Source organism: Mixophyes fleayi, chromosome 9 (genome assembly GCF_038048845.1).
Source record: "Mixophyes fleayi isolate aMixFle1 chromosome 9, aMixFle1.hap1, whole genome shotgun sequence".
NCBI lineage: Eukaryota > Metazoa > Chordata > Amphibia > Anura > Limnodynastidae > Mixophyes > Mixophyes fleayi.
Genome location: NC_134410.1, coordinates 41464622 through 41476802, shown reverse-complemented (window position 1 = coordinate 41476802; position 12181 = coordinate 41464622).

Genomic DNA, 12181 nt, shown 5'->3' with positions numbered 1-12181 from the left:
AGAAATGAGTGGATTGAATTCTACCATATTAAAAAAAATATATTGGGCTATAAGGCATTTAATGTGAAAACTAAGAAAGTTGCCTGGTATGCAGGTATCTTAAGATACTTATAAATCTGCATAATATGCAAGCTACGTGCATTTGAGTAAGATACACTAAGAGCGTGTCCAATGCTTTAAGCGTATATTGAAGCAATGAGTGAAAAACAGAACTACAATTGCCAGTATACCTTGAAAAAAATATGAAAAGCCATCTACTATATAAATGCCTAGTGGCGTGTGTGAAAAAAAACAAAAAAACCAAGCTGCAGCGCCAACCTGCTGGGCAGAGTTATACACTGACCTATATATTTCTTGAAGGAGAAGTGACAGTTGGGAGTGGATGCTGGTTGCCGGGGGTGACAGTGGGGAGTTTTTAACACCTTAAGTAGCTTGATGAAGGATGTGGCGATGAAGATGAAGGATGAGGTGATGGAGAAAAATGATGAGGTGGTGACATGTGGACAAAACCACGTTAAAAAAGGGCGCTTGCGTCGGGAAGTAACGCTCTTCCCCTGAGGATGCCTGGGCTAGGCCCAAATGCATGACAAGAACCTTTTTATCACCTTAAGTAGCTTGATTTGACTAGAATGCATGAGTATCATGCACGGGTTAACTTGTAGAAAAATATCTTATGCTAAATAAATATACCCCATGCATCCTTATAGTTCCACATTTACACCCTGGCATTCTCTGGATCTCTGCCAGCCATTCCAATGGGTACAGAAAATAAGAAACACTAATAGGATGCCATTTAGCATACTCAGGGCATTGTTATCATATATGTAAGCTGAGAACGTTCCATGCTTTAAGGTAGGGTAGTGGGAAATTCACCACATTTAGTAGATGAAACTTAGGCAAGTAAAGCTGCATTTAGACATTAACATATAGGAAACATATTAACATAAATGGTCACCTTTAGTGAAAAGGCTATAACTAAATTTATGCAACATTTTCTTCCATCCTTCACAGAAAGCAACATCTGGAGGGTGGTGCATTTACATTTTTACAGCAGTGCAAAGCTAGAGCTTGTGCGATGGTAGAGACTGCAGTTTGGAAGACACCATCAAATATTTAATATATAATATCTACCTTTTTTTGCTTTTGAAATAAAAATCTAAAACATAATAAAATCAACTTCCATTTTATACTGCAGCAAATAACCAGTGCATAATATACCCCCCAAATGTCCATTAATTAATATATGTCTGATCACAGCAAAAATTACCGTTCCTTGTCTGGTATATATCAGAGTCCAGTTGCTTAGTATAATACAGCATGTTGCCCATTGTACACTGTATAATAGCTTCATGTCTATCTTATAGTTGTAGCCTAGGTCCAGTATACAGTAAAGCCCTATGTCTGTTATAAAGTACAGTCTGATGTTCAAGTTAAACTATAGCCCAGTACACAGTATATGATATGATATGATCTCCATTCCCATTATATGGTTCGATCTCACAGGTAGTTTACTATATAGAATAGCCTCACGTGCCCATCAATACTCACTGAAACCTAATTAGGTAGCTGAAAAGGACATGGCCTGTCTAATGAAGATACAAATGACGGTCCCCTGGCTAATTTGTGGATGCTTTATCTTTCCCTACAAATTTTCATTTTTTTTATTTCCCCCAGGCTTAGCTGGTGTGCTTCATATACCTAAATGTATTGATCAGCAGGGGACTGCTAAATGTACCTATAATGTATAATGTACCTATAATGTGCTATAGGCAACATCTCAACTTTTTCAAACCCGCAGTTTAGTAAATATACCCCTTTGTGTTTTGCAAGTAGGAAGTGTTGTGTGCACTGCAAACATGATATCCTCCACCTATTCAGACTAAAACAAAGTTATACTTATTAATAGTAAATCTGGTGGTGATAGGTGAATATATAGTAGATAATAAAATATTTATTAATACATATACAAAATAATAATTCAGAAATAATAAATGAAAAAGGACTTAATATTGAAACAAGAAATTACAGATTATGTTTAAATAGAAGAAAAGATGGGGAGACTTGGAAAAAAATTATATAAATAAATATTGCAAAAGAAAAGGGGTTGGTGAAGACACTGAATGTAATCGATATCATTGATGTGATGGGATATACTTTCATAGTGATGACAGGTACACGTCTTTGAATTACAGAGTGTTGTACTGGAGCTACAGGTGGTTAATGAATATTAGCTAATATAATTATATGAAGGACAATTAAGTAATGAAGTGCAGCTATTAAGAAATAAAATAATATAACTTGTAAAATAAATACTATAATGTGATAAATATGCTGTGGAGTCAATACCGTAGTGTGAATTATTGAATATAATTAATTCAAAAAGATGAATATTTATGAAATAAATTGTTGCATTAATGAGGAAAGAATGGAAAATAGATCATTAAAAAGAAATAATTAAATAATTAAAAATAGAGACAGATGATAACAAAAAGTTAACAAAAATAATGAAATGGAAATTATCAGGGATCGCCGCCTCTACCAGCTCTCTTGATTTAATATTTTATCATATATTCAAACAGTCAAACAATTCATCACCTCTATTTTGTCAGGAAACCATTACTGACAAACTTTACCTTTCAACAACCGCACTTGGCACACTCCTGACTTGGAAGTTTACTGTAAGGGAACACAAATGATTCCAGTGTCAATCTCACTATCACCTATCCCTTAGGCTACAGATCTACCTGGTCTCTTCCCAACATAGGTACCCACTTCCACATCTTTCACATGCTAAGGTTACGTATTAAATTAAATAGATGCAGCACCACCCCACAAATAAAATAGAATCCATTAAATAATTTGCTCCACTTGTACTCCACCATTAAATAGCCTACCCCCACACTATGCTAACATACTCTCCCCCCGCACACATTATATTAACATACTCCCGCCACATACACATTATATTAACATACTCCCCCAAACACACTTTGGGCCTGAGTAATTAAGGAAAGTAAGACAAAAAAGGAGTAAATGTTCTCTGGGACAAACCATATTACATCGCAAGGGGTGCAAATCAGTTTATTATTTTGCACATAAGGAAAATACTGGCTGTTTTTTCATCTAGTACACAAATACTTGATAGCTTTATTTTTATACTGAAATTAAAATTAGATCCAGGACATGCCCTATCACATCTATAAATCTGTCCCTGCATTTTAAATTTATCTCCCCATCCAATGCAACATGGTTTTGCCCAGATGCAAAGTTACTCCTTTTTAATGCTTTGATTTCCTTAATGACTCAGGCCCATTATTATTAACATCCCCCCCCACACACACACATATACACATTATATTAACATATCCCTCACACATACACACATTATATTAACATAATCCACCCCATACACACATTATGTGAACATACCCACCCTCACACACACACATTACATTAACATGCTCCCACCCAGGGGTGGGCTGGATCGGGGGCAGGGGGGCCGCTCAGTCTAACGGCTGTTCGGGCCGGCCGCCTCCCCCCGTCATGGATGCGTTACCAGCTTAATATTACCGGCGGCACGGGATGCGGCCGCATCAGCGCACAGGCGGCCGCATTACATGACACACGATGCGACTGCGTCATTATGATGCGGCTGCATCGCGTGTTATGTGATGCGACCGCCTGTGCGCCCCCCGAGCTGAAACCTGCCAGCCCGCGCCTGCTCCCCCCTCACTTACCTTGTTCCATCAATGCACACTGTGTGGTCTTGCTGATCTTCACGGTAGGGATGGCACCTGTCACGTGCCAGTCCCATGTGATACTGGGTCTCTCGGAGGCCAATCATGTGGGAAGGGAGGGAGGGGAAACAGATCAGAAGGATCTGCGGCCAATGATAGAAGGTGGCTTGTCCTGGTGAAGGGGCCAGCCACCACGCAATAGAGATTTTTTTCTGTCCAGCCCACCTGCTCCTGGCCGACCCCCCCCTTACATAATGCGGTCCTGGTAAATCCTTTGGCAATCTGTCAGGTTCTTTAAATGATATCTGACTAGCAACATGAGTCCACAACACAGAAAAATCGTAAACAGAACAGCAGGGTAAGGGGAAAACTACTGCACTCACTCAAATAGCCTAAAGTCAAAGAAACAGGCATTAGCGTGAAGAGGTTTATTTCCAGATATTACCTTATACTGCAAATGTGTGCAACAAGGACTTTTGCATTTTTATCTACAGTAGAAATGGCAGATCTGTTGCTGGTTATTGCGGTGTGCTGGGGGAAAAAATGTTGTGTGTAGTTTCCTTGCAGGATAACCTCACCCTTTCAAGCACCTGTTATGGCCTATAAATTGATTTGAGCAGCTTTCACTTTTGTATTTGTCTGAGAGGCATGTTGGTGTCAGTAGCTGAGAGGGGGTACTGGCACTGAATTGCTGTTTGGAGGCTTCTGGGGTACCTCTTTGGTAAGTTGGCTCTCAATTTAAAAACACATATGTATGGCCCAAATATATGGGACTCTCATTGTTTAGAGTAGGACCATCCTATTAGCAAAAGCACCTTGGCGTGGCGGATGGCTTAAACATACATTTGCAAATGTGTGCAACAAAGACTTTTGCATTTTTATCTACAGTAGAACTGGCAGATCTGTTGCTGGCTATTGCAGTGTGCTGGGGGAAAAAATGTTATGTGTAGTTTCCTTGCAGGATAACCCCACTCTTTCAAGCACCTGTTATGGCCTATAAATTGATTTGAGCAGCTTCCACATTTTTAATTACCTTATACCAACACAGTTGCCCACAAGGGTTCTTTCTCTGTATGGACAAAGTTTCATGGGAGTAACTCATCTCTAATATCTTAAGTCATGTTCCATCACCCTTGTGTGTTCTTACACCTATAAATTATAGCATGTGCCACCTCCTGCATAAGAAGAATTAATGTGCATCATTTGTTCAGTAAATTACTACCATAACAGACTGTTTTACAAATTCTCTGTTAATTCTTTGATTCAGAGTTATCATCCCTCCTGGCAAGGTGGAGCCTAGCACTGGGGCTGTGTACTGACCTCAAGGTTTAGAGACTCCAAGGTTGCCATCAGACACAGATGGGAAGTGCTGTCTATTTACCACTGTGAAAGATAGCTTGCTGTTTTGCATTTAAATATAATATGTTATATACAAAAAATGATTATGAAATTCATGGGATCATTTGACAATCAAAGTAAGTGACCTGATCACTACATGTAGGCCAGCTGTAATTGTATGCAGAAATACTTAATGTCTCAGATGAATCATTCAGGTGTGGTCAGCACACTGATGACCTACTGATAAAGTTCATCAAGGCAATATGCACAGTTTAGATATGTCATTTACACCTTGTTCTTTAAATTTTGTGAATACTATACAATATGATATTATTTGACATAAAAATTATTTTCACAACTTTTGAAATTATGCATTGTTAATTTACATATATTTCATTGACTTCCCTCTATCTTGCATAACATTATAAACTAAGGGATAATTAAACAATCAAGAAATACAGTAAAAATTATCCCTGGTGATGAATGATGTTTTAGCAAGAGAATGCATGGTGATTAATTGCGAAATTAGAGTAAATATTGAATTAGAACAGTGGGTCATTTATATACTTGGATTGTTATCATATAAGTAAACACATTAATTTCAAGTGATACTCCAGCAAAAAAATTAAACAATATTATGTATCGCAATGTACAATAAAAGATAAAATAAAGTAATCTCAGTTATTTTCTTTTAAACTTTCCTTTTTAGCATTTGCTATGCTATGTAACTTTACAATGTTGTGTAAATCTACCAATTTATATGCCTACAATACCAATTTCTGCGCTGGTCCTGAGCGATGCGTGGTGGAGAAACTTCATAGTTTAAAACAAATAATATGGAACTAAACTTGGATCTGAAGATCAGGTCAATTGCCATTGGAGCAGTGGATGGATCATTCATAACACCAGCATTGACAACACAAGAGACTATCCAGATTCTGATAATTTCAGCCAATAAAAAGTGATCTCATTCAGCGCCATCCATTCCCCAAAGCGTCCAATCATCCTGGGACGTTCTACATGCACAACCCACTGATTAATTGAAGGGCAAAAAGGTACAGGAGGGAGACAATTCATGAGAGACCACTTGCCTACAACAAATGAAAGCAGTACTGAAATGGGCTACTTCCCAAAAGAGGAGACTAATTCCAGACCAAAAGTGCTTCTAGAGGAGTGCCAAAGTTTCAGCAGTGTTTTGATAATTCAGGAAGAAACACAGAGAATGAGAGTGCCAAATTGGCCTGCTACCTGGCACCATGCCACCAAGGGGCAGAAAATACCCATTGTCTGAGATTGAGAAAAAGGCTATCTACATACAGAAGAACTGGAAGCATAATTTCATTATAATGTTCAGGAACCAATCAGTGTAGGGTTGTTTTTAATGGTAACATTGACTATCGGGCTCAATGAAATTACTATCAAGCATTAGTAAACCGTCCCACTGATCTCTCATCTTTACATCCAGACTTAATCTTGCAAATGCCCTTTTTTTTAGAATTGTTTTTAGACACTATCCAGGTCAAAATGGCAGCATTCACCAAGGGGTCAACGGCACCCAAAGGGAAAAAGATCATTCCTCCTGGCTGCCAACTTGAAAATCTACAATGTGGACATTTCTCAAAATTGGCAGGGCATCCTGGCATCAGTAAAACTAAGAAGTTTGGGTTGTACCCAATCAGAGGGAAGATAAATCTGGTAATGTACAGGCTAAGGCAAAAACCTTCCTTCAGGACCCACATGATGTTAACCAGCTCCCTTTTGAAATTGGTAGTGAATGACACATTTCCAATGTGGATTAAGTTAACTGATCTTAATGAACCTGCCATGCTTGCCAAATTATTCAGGTTGTATCCTACCATGCTTAGAGGGTTGCATTAAGAGTTTGATCATAAAAGAGGGTCACGGTGAGGATTCATCTCAATACCAGCTACAAGCAACACATGGCAGTGCACTTTCAACACTGACAACTGCACATTTATTTTCACTTACTGCAATTAGCACTTTGCTAAAGGTCAGTCAGTTATAGCTAAGAGATCTTACCTACATGCAGCTTTTTTAAAGCCCTCATTCTTACCAATCTTTGCAGGAACAAACTTAGAATTTCATATTTTTGCTTATTCTGATTATTTACAATTTTGATCTTTCATTATTCTACATTCTCCAACCCATAGACTTTGTCTTTCACGATTCTGTCCTCTCCATCGACTTCAGCTTTGTCACAACCCTTCCTTTCAGACTAACGGTCCTGGTGTGTCTCTGATAGCTACCACAATTAAAAGGTTCACTCCTGGGAGCAAACCGCACTGTGAAACATCCTCCTTTAAAAACACACAATTCTCACCCATTGTTAGTAAACTATTCCTTGAATACTTGAATGAGCCTCTCACTAAAACTACTGCCTTTTTTGTCTCCTCTACTGTGTCTCAAAACTATTTGACCAACTTGTGTATAGTCATCTATCTCACTTTCTCTCCTCCCATTCTCTTCTAAACAATCTGGCTTCCGTCCCAACATTCCACTGAGACTGCCTTCACAAAAGTGATCAATGATCTACTTACAGCAAAGCAAAGTATAAGGGTCACTTCTTCATAGCTATCCTCCTGGACCTCATGTCTGCTTTTGACAGTCTTGAACACCCTCAATTCTTTCAACTCCAACTATCTGTTGGGGTCCCACAGAGTTCTGATCTCTTCCCTCTGCTTTTTTTCACTTAATACTTCTTTGGCAAATTAGTTTGCTCATTCAGCCATCCAGTTTATTCCTCACTGTTAGTCTCTCTTTCCCAGTCCTGTCAACTCTACCTTAAAAATATTTCCTGAATACCCCCTTTTCTTACCCAATATGCTATCAAAACTCTTATTCACTCTCTCCTCATATCACTACTGCAATCTCCTCCTTCCTTACACTCTCCTTACTTATCTATCTACTCATCAATCCATCTTAAATGTCGCAGAAAGACTGATCTTCCTCTCTTGCTGATCCACATCTAAAGTTCCACACTACAAATCCCTACATTTACATCCCATGTCCTCCAGAATCATCATCATCATCAACATTTATTTATATAGCGCCAGCAAATTCCGTAGCACTTTACAATTGATAACAAACATTAATAAGACAATACTGGGTAATACATACAGACAGAGATGTAAGAGAACCCTGCTCGAAAGCTTACAATCTATAGGGAATTCAGAATGGAATTCAAATTACTCACCATCACCTACAAAGCTTAGGAGAGCCCTCCCACTCTGCTTTATTGATAGCAGAGTGAGGAACCAAGGACAGCTTCGTTAGCCCCTTACTCAAATTTTGCTATGAGTCCTAAAAATGAATTGCTCCTTCTCAGTCTACAGATATAGTCATCATTATCCTAAAATACCATTTCAGACTAAAGAAGATAATTAACTCTGAATCCATTTGCTGAGCTGGTAAACGTAATAAGTTAGTAATATGGCTTTTGCCAAAATCATTTCCTTTTGGAATTGCATTGACTACTTTTGTATCTCAAAATGTGTCATAAAAAGATTAGTCACTTGCACACTGTTTTAACAGCAGACATTGCAATATGCATGCATTGCTTACATTAAACAGAGAACTGCAATGTGTGCTGAAATGTTTTTGCTCCATTGTGCATGAATAAAGAGCATTATTTTATTATATTGCTGTGTCATATTTCATCCATACACACAGACAGGTCTTTGCCTCCATGAAAAGGTTCCAGTTCTAACCAAATATAATTAGTGGGAAAGAAGATTTGTAAAAGCTGGAAACAATATCGCTGCATTAAAACTATGTAGTTAAGTGACCATGCCAGTCCAAGGGAAACCATAGATATGAATGTATAAAAATCTGCGCTACTTCTGGTTAGTCCTTGCTGCTTCAAGTAAGATAATAACTTTGAAATAATAATTGACAGCGCACAGGGCACTTTTGTAAGATATTGAGGTTTGGGCATTAAATAATGCTATTTGATGCTGTATATGTGTGGGTTGCAGACAGGTTTTTCTGTAGGTAAATATGTTCATGATATATTTATGTAAAAGAGGACTATGAAATACAGAGAATAGAATATCAATATGTAATCAATAAACTCTATGTAGAGCTAATGCAATATACTTAGCTCTTTTGAGTTGTTTGTGGATGGATTTGAAAATTGGTTTCAGTCACTGAAATAAATAATGGTTCTTACCCTAAAACTTAGAGAAGAGATTAAAGATTTGTTTGATTCCAGTCACTCTGATCTGTGGTATGGTCACAGTACACTTGTTTTACTGGTAGTTTAGTTACTGTAAACTTTTAAATCCACTTCAATAAAAAAACACATTTGCAACAACATCCATAATACAATTCAGAGAAGGGTGGTCATTTTTTAAGATATTTTTTCATTACGTTTAAGCTGTTCATAACCCATGTACCAAATTTTATATAAGCTGTAATGTTTCAGTGATAATTGCTAGGGAATATGTATGAAGCATTTATTTCTACACTGTGTTTAAGTTAATAGCATGCTCTGTAAATGGATGTTTATTTGCTGGCTGTCAGATACAAGAATGACATACCATGCAGACGATTAGCAGGCATATGCATTATGCAGACACATCAACAATGTTAACTTAAAGTATGTTTCTGAGAAATATTGTGCATTGACAGTATGCTACAGCCTCAAAAACTGTATTAAAATGTGCATGTGTCTGTCATTATTTAAAGTATATACTAATCCAAGCATAGTCAAGCTGTCAATGGTATCACTAATCCTTAGTGAACGTATAAACTGCATTCTCATAAATAATGGTCCAGCCCACAAAATTTCTGCCTCCACAAAATGGCCAAGCTGCTGTATAACATTTTATTTGGTGGTTCTGTCCAATGGGAGGAGTAACGGTCCTCCTTGCTAATAAGTATGTAGTAAGTGCATCTGTGCCTTAAGTTTTGAGGAGCAGTAAGAAAATGAGATTTCATTTTGCCAATCAAGATTATTGAAATTAAATGAGAGGGCTCATTTTTAAGGGTGTACTTTTTTGTGTGGAAATAGACACAACCATTTTCGATCTGAAATAGCAATTACATTTTGCAACTAAGCTCTAAGCTGGTGGCAATTAGGTGTAGCACTGGTAACCCGAGCAGGTGCACATGCGCTTTAGATACCTCCCCTGTAGGCAGAGAACAGCATCTCCCAGCATGCAGTGGGGAAGAGGAGCTGGTGAAGAAGCAGTTGAAAAACGTAAGTTAGAGAATCTAGAGAGACAGCAGTTCGAAGAGAAGAAGGACTATGGAGGAGAGGAGAGGGAACAGAATTGAGAAAGTGCTAAGACGGTGATGAGAGAGACCAGCGCTATAGGCAGAGGAGAATGCCATAACAGGAGGCACTATAAGCTGAACTGCTGTGAGAGATATGAACAGAGGAGCAAATACAGAGAGAGAGTCTGATAAGTACCACTGTTTCTAATATTGTTTATGTGATTGGACTGAGCCATATTAGTTAATGTTAGTTAAATAGGGTTGTGGTATGAAGCCCTGAAAAAAGTTAATTTACACCCTTTTGCAGGACTGGTATATTATTACAAGGGTGAGGTTATGAATAGTTAACTAGGGTGATTGGATTGAGTCAACTCAAGAGAAATAGGTAAAAGTGTCCAGTTATTCATGCAATATTTACAAAGAAGAGATAATTTATTTGGCAAAGAGCCTATTATATGGATGTCACTGTTTGCTATGTCTGCTAAAGAAAGTCAGTAAAGAACTGGAGGAAGGGGGAAACTGACATTATTGTGGATGTCATAAAAGGCCAAAAATTCAACCGGGCACAAGTGAGAATGTGATTTAACCGAGAATTGACAATAAAGCTATTGTAGTGAATTCTAAGGTCAGTAAAGTGGATTGGGACATTGTCTGGCACTTCAGGCTGCAAACTGCTTTATGTTGGGGTGGAAAGAAGTAAGGGCTTATATTCAAACTACCCTATGAAAAAGTTGTATAATCATATAGATATATGTTTTGCTTCATCAGGACTGTATAGATATTTTAAGTGTTCATAGATTGTTAAAGTTATTCAGACAGATATCTGTATATAGATTGTTATCAATAAATTTAGTCTAGCGAATATTATATAAGTTTTATTGGAGGTAGCTCTACTCTATAATCGGTGAGAGAGATTTGTTTTTGGTGTTATGATATCAAATGTAGTAGTGCACTTTTTGTTAAATTTAGGTGATTGTATTGTTCACACTATGAGGGGGGTATTCAATTGTTGCTTTTAACGCGCTAAAACAAAAAAAAAACGAGCGCTCGAAAAATATTACAGTTTATACGGTAATATGCGCTTAAATACCATTAATACGGTAGTTTAGTCGCTGAATTTCATCTCGCAGCTCAGGGAGCTGCGAGATGAAATTTAGCGAGTAATTACCGTATTAACGCTAATATTTTTAAGGGGCGCTCGTTTGAGAGCGTTAACGGCAACAATTGAATACCCCCCTAATAGTCTATTTTTATAAAAAATTCTACAAACCCATTTGGTGTGATAATATTTCCTTTGTGTGTTCATGTGGTCAAGTTTAGGGGGGCAGAGGGTTCCTTGGTCTCTCTCTGGTGTTGCTAACTTCGGAACACTACCCCACGAAGAGCCTACAGTACTTAGACCAAGGTGGAGGTACTGTGTGACACTGAATACAAGGTAAAGAGTCCATATGTAGACAGGACACACAAAGACTAGTACCAGGGTAGGGCTGGCAAATCTTAGCCCAGGGGGTAAGACTCGACTCAGCAGCCTATTTTAAAGCAAAAAAATACAGGTGGCCCAGTGATCCAGCCCAAGGTAGCCCACTATGGGACTGACCCAGGGGGCAGATGCCCCCCTCCCCGCAGCCCAGCCTGCCCCTGACTAGTACACACACCTTAGCCAAGGAAAAAGGGTGTTACACAGGTTTTATATTTAATGGGACACTGAGTGCATTTTTAGCACTATGTTCAATGTAAAAAAAAATAGACTTAAACACCCAAAGTGAGACATAATAAAGGAAGTTTGATGTCTGTTCATTCTTGTTATTAATTTAAGCCATAAATGCTATGCTTTAGGAGGAAAGGTGAAAATATTTATTTTATAGCAG